Here is a 14,387-nt window from a genome sequence, read left to right as displayed (position 1 = left end):
GCTTATACATCACAAAATGATGTAGGAGTTCTGAGGTTTTGATGTGTTATTATATTTTGGTGTTGTACGTATGTGTGTGTTTTTATGTTGGAATCTGAAGATATTAATTTACATTTATATTTTATCAAAGTATAAAACAGCTTTCTCAAGCGAGGGAAAAGCTTTAAAATTTCCATGTTGCCCACCAACCTATGGTTAAGATGAACAAGAAGAGACGATATTTATATATATATTTTTAATATTATGTATTTTAGTTTCCTTTATTCGAGTATTGCGATTTATTCCCAGTATAAAAAATACGTTTATCATTTAAAATAAATGCAAACATTGGTTTATATTTTCAATTATACAAAACGTGCTAAGTTCAAACTTTAACAACTTTGTTGTGAATAAACTGACTATTGGAAACACATTGCAAAATAAAGATAATGACTTATGTAAATAGGTTTGAAACAATGACTTTAACAGATGGGGGATAAATAGTCAACCTGTGAATAAGAGCTCATTAAGAGTAATTAGCTTGGTCGAGATAGCATATGTGGATCTCAGGGAAAGCGTATTGTTAATCATTGTCTATTTGTTAATGTATACATTGGCACATTGACATGTTTGCATTTTCGCTGGAATGAAGCTCATTCAAAACTAACTATGTTTTCATATTGTTTAAGCATGCCAATAAACAGTCTTTGTGCTATTAAGCAACACAAATTTACTATAATGCCAACTATGCGATGGTTAATCATGTTGAAATATGTATTATAACAAATCTTCATGGAGAATAGAGTTTAGATACATATATAGCTCAATTTAAATAAGCCATACCAGAGTGGAATGCATTTGTGAATTTTAATTGAAATTACAAAATCATTCTGGTTACTTTTTTCCAGTGGAACCATCGTACATTCCAATGAACGTTCATTTGTTTCTGTTATCTAACAAAAAGAATATTTTCCAAGAATATTCAAGATCTAATAGAGTATTGAAATGTTTTGCATTTATGTCATTTTATTTATGACACCTGTCATCTACTTCTGCAATAAAATAATTCAAAGAACGTCATTCTTATTTTTTAACCTAACATTAAACATCACATCAACTTTATTTCTTTTCTACATTAATAAATTTATATGTAGAACATTTTACAAGGTAAGAAAACTGAAGTGTTAGTTTCTAGTAAGAATCAATTCAATCAATTCATGTAGAATATTGATAGTTTTCCATTTTGCCAGAAATATTACACATGATCGAAGGTGAATTAAACTTTAGAATTAGGACTATGTATTATTATTGATCGAGAGTTTTGTTTGAAGAGATATCTTATGTTCTGTTATAAATTTTTACAGAACAGTTGATATATATATATATTCTTGCGATAATACATATTAAAACAAGCTTATGTGAGTAGTTTAGTCGCTGTTATATCTGAATTTCAGATGGAGTTCTAATCGCATATACTTTTAGAAAATGAGTACTTTCTTTTCTGTCAAAGGGAAAAAAGTATGTATTCTTTCGGATTGGGAGGAACTGAAAATGTAAAGAAAGGTGGTTAGTGACAACTGAGGTACCAATCGGCAGCACTTTAAATTAGAACTATTTTTGTGGGACCGAAGAAGAAATAAGTTTGCTGAGTGTGGGTAGCTTTGACTCTTACTGATTTGAGACAAAATCTACGTCTAAATAACGGAAATAATTTTAAGATTTACGTAAAATGCTTAACTTTTACTTGTAGGATTCCACTACTATTATTTATTACATCATGTTTTCTATTAGCTATTATTATGTATTTAATTGTACCACCTATTTATATCAAAAGAATTTCCCTCAATTTTAAATTAAAATTCATAGCTTTCGTTTTCGAAACATTACAGTAAAATTACCATGATTTCTTTATGTGGGTTTTTCTTGGTATATATATGTACATTTTAAAACTTTTAGCAGGGAATTAAGGCGTTTCCTGAATGAAAGAAAAATATTAAAAGAAGCTGAGATTTTGTAAACTCACCAACAAAAACATTATGAAAACCTGCTACTTTTTGAAATACGTATTTGGGCTAACATCTAATTACTTGTTGGATTCCTTTGATTGTGAAAGTTAGTATAATAAGTAGGTTAGAGACTGTGACACAATTAACAGAATGACATCTTGCAGTTTTACGTTCCACGATTAGGTCGTGCAGGCTAAAGGGGACGTTGATGATGAAAAATAAATGAAATGATTGATTGGTGAAAGTGGAGTAAACGGGATAATCCTAAGAAAACCCATGCACAGCGTGTTTGTCCACTACAAAAACCACATGAATAACTTTGATCCAACTAGGAACCCCACACTCTAGAGGTGAACGCTCTATCACTGAGCCACAGCGACCATACAATTAACAGTAGATCTTAACAGTGGCAAACTTCGAATGTGTCTGAGAACAAAATTCACCAATACTGCTATATATGGATCTTCGTACTCGACGTTCAATAAGACATCAATGGAAACTGCATGACATCATGGATTACGTCTGAAATATGCACGCAATCCCATCGTCATTGGACAACAAAGACGTGATACAACGTTGCATGGTTCGGTGAATCACAATACTAGCTTCACCACATAATTGGTCTTGTCTTCTAGAGAAACAGCTCGTCGAGATGTGAAAAGTAGAACTACGACTGGCTGGCAGTGGTAATGGTTTGGGGAATCTTTATATGGTGGTCAATGGGCCCAGAAGTCATAAATCGAGAATACAATGATGGCTCGTAGTTATCGGTGATCATTGCTGATCCTGTAAAGCTATTAATGCCGGCCATGTTCTTAACAGGCAATGGCATCTTTCAGCAGGTAACGATCTTTGTGGCAAGGTTAATGTTATGCTAAAGTAGCACGACAATAACAATGACATTTTATTGCTATATTATCCCTCAAATTCACCCAATTGAACACTTTTGATGTTTTATTTAACATTAGATCGAGCGCATTACTCCTTTCCTCGAAACTTACGGAAATTAAGTAACTTGTGTGTGCAGATGTGGTACGTCATGACTCCAGTCACCTACCACAGCCATATTGCATCCATTTCAAAACGTATAGCTGTTGCCCTGTGAGCCACACGTGGACGCACCAGCTATTAAATAGGTAATCAAAATGTTTTGAATGGTCAGTGTATATTTGTTTCGAGACAGAATATTCAATTTGTATAATTGAGAAATTGAAATTATTACAAAGCGAATAAAATATAGTTGAAGCTAATGTTTAAAATTATTTGAAAATTTTAGTACGCTACATGATTAATTATACAGCAACTCCCGTGTCACTAGTACAGAAACAAACATAAATAAGTAGAGGTTGGAACCGTAGGAACTAAAGACTCTTACATCTACTTATTTATGTTCGTGACTGTATAGTCTACCTAAGTACTACATTTCAATATTAGAGTATATTTCTTTCTTGTAAATTAGTTCATAAAATCTATTAAAGAATCCATCTTAACATATTATAAGTACAACTTTAATATTATTATTATTATTATTATGTATTCTGTCTTTGGCAGGTCTTGGAACTAATGAGTTGTTATTTTTGTTTTAAGTTTGGGCCTGTACACGTCTCTTCCATGTTTCTCGATCTTCAGCTTCCTCTTTTCACTCCCAATATTTTCTTCTGTTTTTCGAATCATCAATCACTTATGTTCTTCTTCTTCCTACTTCTCATTTTGTTTCCATCTTTTCTTCTATAGCAGTATGTAGAAGACAATTTCTTCACAATATTGTCCAATCCAATCGGCCTTCCTACGAAGAATGCTGTCTAAAAATGTAATCTCTTATATGTTTTAAAATATCTTCGTTGGATATTCTATCTGTCCACTTTATCTTATACATCTTCCATCAGCACTACATTTCGAAACTCTTTAAATATTTCTTCTCTAACTTTTGTAATGTCCAGCCGTACAATCCAATACTCCATAGATAGGACTTAACTAACTTCTTACTTAGTCCAATATTAAGCCGGCTATTTAGCAGTGATCTTTTAACCTTGAAAGCACTTCATGTAAGTTATGATTTATTCAGCTTCTCATCATCATTATTTTTTACAAATAAATAAATAAATAAATAAAATAAAACTTAACAAATCATATTTAATTCAGTTTAATCTAATGTTCTTTCTAAGTAACAATAAAAGACCATATACCATCTATATTTTACATTGAAATTTTAGCTAAATGTACAATGATAGTCAAGAAAATCTGTCCATTCTCTCCCATCCAAACGACATGTAATTTCATTCATAAATTGAAGCAAACAACTGGGAATATTCTTAAGCTACATTAAAACCATTATTTCAATTAAAGTAATAAGATCACCTACATAAAATTCTGAAAATACGGTACTCAACGACAGATGGAAAGCTACAATTTTGCATGGCTATACTTCCAACATAAATCGAGTCAACACTTTTCGCACAAAAAGCAATAACGCTAACCACCTATCTAGAAAAAAGCCAACATTCAACGATCTGGTACAAAGTTATCAGGCTATTAAATTTCGAATAAAAAGACGTAATATATATAAAATGATTAGAAAATATATCGAATATATTTATTAATATACGATTGACAAACTTAAGATCAGTAATATTCAAATGTTGTATCTATCTAAATTCAGGTTAAAGGGAATTCCTACATTCCTTTGGGGAAGCTCACGCAGACAACTTGCGGAGGTTTGAAACATACATTTTTTTCAATCGAGCAGATATGATTTCGAGTGTCGTGTTCTAAACAGCACTCTCTACGTTGCGTTGTTTCTTAATTACGACTCACCGAAGTTAATTTTTCCACGCTTTCCGCACCTTATATCGCCAAAACTATCCCTCACTGACCAAAGTTCCAGAGGATTTTTTTTATTTGTTCTGGTGTCAGGTATCAGCTCCCGAAGTTTGTTCAAATAGTTTCTTACCACCATTCTGTATATATATCCATTCTTTAATTATTTCTTTGTTATCATTGTTTTCATCACATTTAAACACATTCAAAAAGCAGATAGTAGAAAGGAAGAATTTTTCATACCTAGGATTAAAAGACAATTACGAACAAGCTCGGAACTTCGAATGCAGAGCGCAAAATGTATTTCCCAGTTGCCGTGTTACAGAGTGCTCAGTTTATGATCTTACAAAACAGTAGCCAAAAGGATTTGGGTTTCAGAGGGTTTAAAGGGCTTAAAAGTGGTTAAGCCAAGGTGATTTCGATTGCATTTGCACATAATGGAAACGGAAATTCTGAGGTGGTGAAAACCGTAGTACACTATTCACAGAGGACTTTATAAATAGTGGAGAGAGCAATTTACTTTTGTTTTACCTTTTGCTTAATACTAGCTATTATTATTTGCTGAATTACCTCTTATGGTTTCAAAATATGTCATTTTCTATGAGGAAACTGTGTGAACAATCTATTAATAAATTAAACATTTCTCTAAATTAATTATAACATGTAATATAATTGAGATAAGCAGCTGAAAAAACAAATTGTAATTATGTTGGAAAAAATAAATGATAACGAAATGCAATAGCATATGAGGAATTGTATTTTCCTTTCAAGGTAATATTGGGTTGATATGATTAAAATGCCGAATGCTATGCTTCGTTTGAAAACACACACTAAACCTCAATGAAAAAAAAAAATATACTGAAGTCTCGTGCAGTACATCATAGACTTTATGAATGTACAGAAAGAATAATAATGGAGTAATCAGCCAATCAAGAGGCAGTGTATCCTTCAAATTACATAATCGAGAGTATATACTTGCAAGCTATTTTTCTTTAGAAGTTAAACAGGAATTTCTTTCTTTCTAGCAGCGAGAAAGCATCAATAGTGTATTCCGGATAGAAATGGTAAATTAACGCACCATACAGATTTGGCTTGTAAAGCTTCATGCCGGAGACACACAATTGAAAATGAGCTCCGTGACCACCGATCCATAGCATGTTCTGAAGTGCTAGAACATCGTAGAAACAGTCCATTGCAAAAGTGTCCTTGCTATTGTAGAAAAGTTAGGGTTAGATTGTGTCACTTCCGTTAGGGGACTCTGGGAATTCGGTAATCTGAGAAGGTTTAACTGACGAGTGCTACGTAAGTTGGGGATGACCAACTAAGATCGTCGTATGTAGATGAGCAGTTCAGTGAGCTTACTAAATAACACTTATCGCACTGTTTTTCTCAAGAAAAACACACTATCTTCCACACCAACTGAAAATTATCAGGGCAACAGTATTGAATCCTGATCAACAACTAAATTGCATTTAGAACCGACTCTCTCATTGCAGAAGGCATTGTTGCTGGTGTGATCAATGATATATTTTCTATAGAGTTTAAACTTTCACAGTGCTTCTTTTTTGGTGATGAATTTCATACGATACAACACAAACGTGTGAAGTTCAACAGATTTAGTATTCTCATGTTAAAAGACAACAGAAACTCTCGAAGAAAGGCATTACACACTCGTTTTTCTTAAATTTTGTACCATTAACTGATATCTTTTCCAGCATTTGGGCCACTTTTTCAAAGGAACGAACTTCACGTATGACTAGGCGATGCAGCGTGGGGTTGATGACTCCTTTGCAAAGTTCATACTACTCTCTTCACATTATGGAATAGTTGGCTGAGCGATGGTAAGTATGTCGATGCAGCCAAGAGATTGTATTTGCATAACAAGTTATTCATTATTATAGCCTTTTAGAGTAACTCGCGTGGACCAGACTTTTCAGTCACAGCAACCTAAAATATACCAATAAAGAATGCCTCTCATCAGCACAGGTGATGTGAACGTTCGAAGAATAAGTTCAGGTTTGTGGTTTTCTGCTAGTTTTACCGTTTCCCTTCTCACTCTATCGAATAAATCTTTTTGTAATTGTTCACTGACGCAATGTAAAACCTGGCTAATGCACCACACAAATAGAACAGTATTATTATTATTATTATTAGCAGAAATGCTTGTTCATCACACGAAAAGAATTGATTTCTGGGAGATATTTCAAAGGTATTTTTGAACCCTTTCTTACCGTTACGATGTTTACTTAAATCGTAACAATATAAAGAAAACTTTGTTAGATCAATCTAAGTGTTAAGTAAGTTTATAAGTTAATCTTTTGCTGTTCAGCTATTTTCCAGTTATGATATGATAGGCAACTGTAAGGTGACAATATTTGAGTGTATGTTGTTTTATTACACAAAGTTAAACATAGTATTTTTATGAACATACGTTTATTTGGTCCAATGCTAAGAATAGCAACGCCCACCTGCAGTCACTAATTTCAGTACGCTTTCGTCTAACACTTATAACAACATTTGATGGCAATTGAATAAAATTAATTACAGTAAAAGAGAGGGTATCTACTGACATCATTTCTATACGTCAGACTTCTAAAACTTTATCTAACCTTGTGAGAATAGTTTTTTCTAAGTTGGAACTAATTGTAAGAAAATTAATCTAAACTATTTTAATTATTCTATTAAAAACAATGTTTGTTTCCTCAAGGATAATATTCGTTCTAAATACTTGGGGCTACTTCTTGAAAAAAGTCTATTATTATTATTATTATTATTATTATTATTATTATTATTATTATTATTATTATTATTATTATTATTATTATTATTATTATTCACATTGTCTGGTTTTGCCCCTTTTTGGAATATGTTAAGAAAAGCAGCTAAAATACGCTTTTGCTAGCATTAAGGTAATAGTTTATATATTTAGATTCACACCTACAACTAAACTGAATTCTCACATTCTGTACTCGAAGAATTTGCAATTGGAATATGCACATTTTCCCACTTGAAAGAAGCATTTTTGAAAACGCTTACACACACCATCAATTCATCGAATCTTACTTTCTGACTAGACATAAATTTACACAATATTGATTCGCTAAAGCTGTAAATATCTGCGGGAAAATATTTCAGGGCAAGTACTTGTAGCTGGCACCAAATTTCAAAAGCTCCAGGAGGAATCAAACTTAAGAAAAAAACGAAAACAAGATTTTTGGATATACCTTTTCCTATTTTACCACAAATTTCCCTTTATCTGTACGTCATGTGTACATGCATATCATAACATTTGAATTCTGTTTCACTCGGAAGAGAACGAGAAATGGACCATAATACTAAGATATATTGAAACAGTAGCTGCTTAATTAAAAATTAAAATTTTTCTTTAAAAGTGCAATAATCTAGAAGGGATATCAAGAACCTCCATTTAACGTATGTGTAAGAATATTTGCATATGTATTAGACTTTGCTTCGCTTCATTGACTTCAGTAGAAGTGTTTATTCGATATTTTTTTCCTTTGCTTCACGCACTGCTAAAGAGTTTTCTAAACTTACTAAGTTTGTGATCCTGATGATCATGCGAAGAACGATGACCCTAAATTTTTACTCCGATTTCAGTGTTATATCGTAAAATGACTAATCGCATTTGAATGAAACACTTACAGTTTGAAAGAGTTAATATTTAACTTTCGCTTAGTTGACAAAATACATCATTAGTGCGCAGATGCGATGTACGCTAGGGATCTACCATCAACTATAACTCAATTCGACAACCCTCCAACTGTTAAAGGTAAGTGAAGAGTTGGACTATCGACATGAACTATGTCATACAACCGAAAGAGTATGTTAAATATTTTGAACACTTGTTGTAACTATTTTTTTTACATCGTTTTGATCTTTTCTAAATTTCTTCAAATCGAATACACTATATTAATTTCTTTGAACCCAATGTGTATTGTAAGAATGTAATCTGAAAATAAACTAGTACATGGTCTCTTAGGTTTAATCTGAAAATAAACTAGTACATGACCGCGTTTTATTCAAATTCAATTAATCTGTTTCAAGCCAAAACACATTGAAATACTATGAAGAATTTAGGGATTCCCTGCTTTTGGCTTAGGCCAGTTGAACCATTTAGATGAAGAAACTATAGAAGCAAACTGTATTTTTCGAAGGAGACTACAGTACTGCGTGCTGACCATTAATTGACTCCAACAAAATATGTAGGACTGTACGTCAAAGTCTCTCTTGTGAATAGATATTCTGAATCTTCGTCCTGGAAATGTTATCAGTGACTAATATTGCTTGAGCAATATGATCTCTAACTAGCTTATGTCGTAGGGGACAAGGTGGCTCAGTAGTAGAGCTCTTACCTTTGGTGTGTATGGATTCCTAGTTCGATCCCCAACCAAATAAGTTTGTGGTTAACAACATCTTGTCCTTTGGTTTTCCTGGGTGGTACTCCCATTCCCACCGATTCTCGGTCTTCCTTAGCCTAAAGTGCATAATTGTGGGAAGTTAAACCGAAAGAAAACTTTTAGCTTATCTTGTTCACTTTGTCAACTCTAAATGTTGTCTGTATGATTTAATTGAACTTTATCATAGGCAAACCTTTCGAACAAATTTGGTCAAGTTACATTAAAGCATGTTTGTCGCATGCTCCGCAACATTCCGCATTGCTCTAGGTATCATTAGCTTATATTGATATCGCTCTGTCAGTACACATTATGTGCAACTGAATTACTGTACAACACTGCAAAAACGACTTATACTAACTCCTCACATTTAGACTCGGATCATGCCAATTAGTTAGTCTGTTACAGTTCAGCGTTTTTTCTCGCTTCGATTATATGTGATACATTGATCTACAATTTAAGCTGGAATCCAACTCACTTTAATTTTTTCAAAACTCTACCATGGGAATGGAAATGATGAATAATAGATAAAAAGATTAAATTTTGTATTTTTCATTTCAGTCATGAGCTTGAGTTTACGCTATTGCCAAAGATGTCACTGGACACCTAGCTAGAGTTGCAGTGCCAACCATTCCATATCAGAACGATCGATAGATCGTGAGAATAGCTAAACTTTATTTTAAAGTAAAAGTGCTCCCATCAAATGTGGGAAACTAAAGGAAATGTTTAGAATGGAAACATTCAAAATGAATACGTTCCTAGTGGTCCACATGGTATGAGCGAGGCAACAATATTGATAACATTTGATTACTCATGCATGTAAACAGCTCGAGATAATAAAGGGAATTATATTGTTTTTTTGCGTATTGTTTTCCAATTAGAAAAAAAATACAATTCTCTCTCTCTCTCTCTCTCTCTGGCACTGTCTCACTTGCCGTAGAACTCACATGATCAAAAATATAACCATATTTTTGACACACAGTATATATGTATATGTAATGTCTGAGAAAAGTGATATACTGTCAGTGAAAAGTTAATTCTATTTGAGCAACGATACGTAACTATATCAAGCATACTCACTTTATTGCCTCAAGTTGTTAACATCTGTATAACTAGACATAAATTTTAGAATACTTCATAGGGCCGCGGTGGCTCAGTGGTAGAGCGTTCATCTCTGGTGCCTGGGGTCCCGGGTTCGATCCCAGCCCCCGCCAAGTGAACTTTGTGGTGGACAAGCACCGCGTGAGTGGGTTTTCTCTGGGTTCTCCCGTTTCCTCCCACTTTCTTCATTCCACCATTTCATTCATTACTCATAATCACCGTCTCCTTTAGCCTAACCGGCATAACCGTGGGACGTGAAACTCAAAGATTTCATTTCATTTTCATTTAGAATACTCATTAGAAAAACGAACCTGACCACATATCCAACGGCTACATAAGCAACTATTAGGACATTTAACTCATTGTAAAGGAGAATGTCTCTGTAGCAATTCATCCCACGTTCACTCTAGAGTTTCATGTAGTTGGTCGTTACTCGAATCTAATGCAAGAACTAGTAAGTCAAGAAGTAGATGTACAACGAGTATAGCGTGCTAAATTGATATGGTGTTATGAGGAAGCGCCTCATCATTTTGGAGTACTGTAATGTGATGGAATAGGGACGAGAGTTCACAAGTATAAGACACATAAGTCTGCTACTCTGAATGAAAACAGAGGATAATAGAGGTATAAAATTAGCCTATTTCCCTGCATGACAGAATGGCAGATAGAAGTCTTGTGTAGCTAGTGTGAGACACATTTTTTTTTAAACGTTTATCTGGATCTGTACACAAATATGCTCATAGCTTTCAATGTATCCGAAACACTAACGTTCATTATTGCTGAATATAACTATAATGCATGTGTATTCTACTGCAGATACCACGTCATAGTAAACGTTCTCGGTGGCAAGCAACTGCAGTTTAAAATCGTGTGAGGCAAATGCGAGGATCGTTTAGTGTCCGCATCATGACCTAAATATTATGGTGGTTTTCATTGACGTGTCCTTTTAGCTGAAGTAGCCTGAAAAATCCTTCAGTACAGACGTGTCTTGGAGGTATCTGGGGGAGAGCACATTGCTGCATGATGTTATTTCACCAGGAAGCAATTATATGGAACTACTCTTACGCCTCTCGCAGTTTGATTGTGCGGCGAACTCGAAATCTAATAATTGAACAATAGTCATTCATTTGCAATGTTATGGAATTGATCCTACACTCAAATTCATGCGCATAAATTTATTTTTCTTGATGTCAAACAAATTTAAAACAACTAGCACTTAACATATACTGTGATCATTATAGATGTTAAACTGGGCAGTGTGATGAAATATTTAAATTAAGCTGGGCATGCAATCTCTACATACTCATTCGATTAAGCCAATTTCATTCGAATCAATAACTATTCGAGCAATAACCTTAATGTACCGATATGTATATAACATTAGTTGACGACCTCTTTGCCATGTTTTGGAACAAATCTTCAAATTGCTGTTTCTTAATTTTACTTTAATGCTGGAAGGATCTTTTTCTACATATTTTGATTACTTCAGTTTCCTTCAATATTTTAACTTGATAGCCACCTCACCTCTGAGTGATGCAAGGAAATTCTTACGTGAAATATGTGTAAGTATGTAATAGCTGTATAATGTAAAACTTCAGAATTTCACTTTATGCAATTTTCTCTTTCCTTTTGCTTGCATGAGAAAACAATTCTTCAATGTTCAGCATTAGGTAACTCAACATGAAGTTTGAAATACTTAATAAAAAGAAAAGTAAAATACATACCAGTTAAAGTGTTTAGTTAAGTAAATGCTATCCTTCAGGATTAAAATCTTACCTGCAAAAGAAAGAAAAAATAATGATAAAAATGATGCTATAAGGTTGCTTTTGCAGATAGTAACACTTGAAATTAAAATCTGAGTTAAACATGTTTAATAGTAGCTTATGAATGCAAGGTGTAGATCGTAGTTATCTAGTATTAAGGCCATCAGAAGGAATTTTGGGTTCCATTTTTCAAGAAAAAATAAATTTATTGTTATAATATACAGAAGAAAGTTCACGAAAGAACTAATAAGTGTTAACTTTCCATTAGATTAATTGTATATTCCATTGTGTTTGAATAGACTAATTTTACATCTTTCTTAAATCCTTCGATTTAACATAAGAGAGTAACATATTTAGCGTTCACTACATCAAATACACTTTTAAAAACATTCTAAATATTGTACTTATCACTGAGTATGGAATGAACTATTACACTATATATTCTCTTTTTCCGAAACAATACATAGTGGTTTCAATTGACTTAAGTGTTATTAGCTATATTAATGCAGCTATGTCAAACTATACTTGCGACATACTCCATGATTTTCTGTGTGCTTTCCTTGTAGAATAATAATGTATTACTGTTCTACCGATCTTTCCAGTGATAATTTCTTGACTTGCTACTATTGAATCTGTTCATCAGTGGAAAGTTTGCACTAAGTTCATAATTACACCATAATTAACAGAATACCTCAAGTAGTGTTGCATTTTAGTGAAATGTTCAGCTTACTTTTGTAACTTTCATGGGTTACGTTTGTTTATCGGTATGTATATATATGACAAATGTTGTATTATTATTATTTGTTTGGTTCGCCATGTTGCTTCACAACAACAATTTTTTAATTACTTGTTTACAAAATAATCCTTAAACTAAATAATATAGGAGCAGAACGCTCCTAACGCATCTCACACATATCAGGTATCCAGATTATTGTACAGTTGGTGCAAATGAAGCAAACAGATTATACTATAATATCTCAGCAGTTTCTAAATTAAAATATCAAGCAAAATAATTATTACTGAACTAAACAGTCAAAGATTTTAATATTTCAGGACGAAAAGTTTATAACACAGCTTTTATATATATAAATTTAGGCGAGGCGATACCATCAGTAGTTTTAGCAGTGAATCTATAGCAACATGTCTAAAAGCATTCATACTTTTCATACACGCTTAGTTTCAAAGTAGGAACAAATTGTTAAATTACAACAGAACACAGCAGAGCGCAATTGTCAACTAATCGGGTTCCTTCTTATTCTTCATAAAACAATTATCATCAACATTAATTTTATACATATATTCATTTTATACATTATCTTTTGCATTTATTTACCGTCATATTAATTACAATCTTCCCCTGTTGATTATACAACTCTGATATACGACATTCCGTTGAAACTTCTAGTATTCCGACATTTGCTTGATGTACATTTAGTGATCAAATTGCTGCTACAAATAAGCCTAACTAAAATACAAGTAATCAGTCTTGGTATTTCAATGATCCTGATATTTTATTTCATTTGAATAGTATAGATATAAAGCTAAATTTGCTTGATATAGTCTTATAAGTTGTAGAATTTTTGGTAACTTAAATTTTAGGTATGAAGCTTAGCGACATAAGGGATTAGGGACAAAAGCTACTTAGGACGACATTAATCGCAGCTACCCAATTTATATTAAAACCTTATTCTTTCGTAACACAATTCAGTAAAATTAGGTCTAGTACTTTCCTATATTTAATTGCAGATTTTCTAGTTTTGACATAAATAAATTTTTAGATTGATAGTGGCACAATTTTCGTTCATTCTGAACTAACAATTTTCGTTCTTTTTCTTCAAGACTTCTGTACTTAGAAACCAGAGAAACGCCATTCACGGAGATGACAAAGCTTCCGTACAAAGCACCTAGTACTAACTTACAACTTGCAAACATTCTGTAACTGTATCAAATAATAAACTATGTAATAGTGATAATAAAATGGAACATTATAACACATAGCAGATAGACTGGCATAATTGGTTGCTCAGATTCAACAATAACAATATTCAATAACATTCTAAATAGGTTAATATAAAGAATAAGGGCACACACAGGACAAGACCACATAATTCCTCTAATGGATCAAAGTGGTCCATTACACTTTATAGTTATGATGATCAAGATTAAAATACACACACTCTTTTTTGTGTGAGAATAAGTCATAGAGTTACCATTCACCCATGAAAGAGCTGATCCGTAAAATCTTGCTTCTGCTCGGTAACTTTTAGCACCACATAAAGTGATAAGATTGACCAATAATAATAATA

Source organism: Thermobia domestica, chromosome 8 (genome assembly GCF_964235325.1).
Source record: "Thermobia domestica chromosome 8, izTheDome1.hap1.1, whole genome shotgun sequence".
Classification (NCBI taxonomy): domain Eukaryota; kingdom Metazoa; phylum Arthropoda; class Insecta; order Zygentoma; family Lepismatidae; genus Thermobia; species Thermobia domestica.
The sequence above is the reverse complement of the archived record's forward strand: the minus strand, read 5'-3'. Positions refer to the sequence as shown.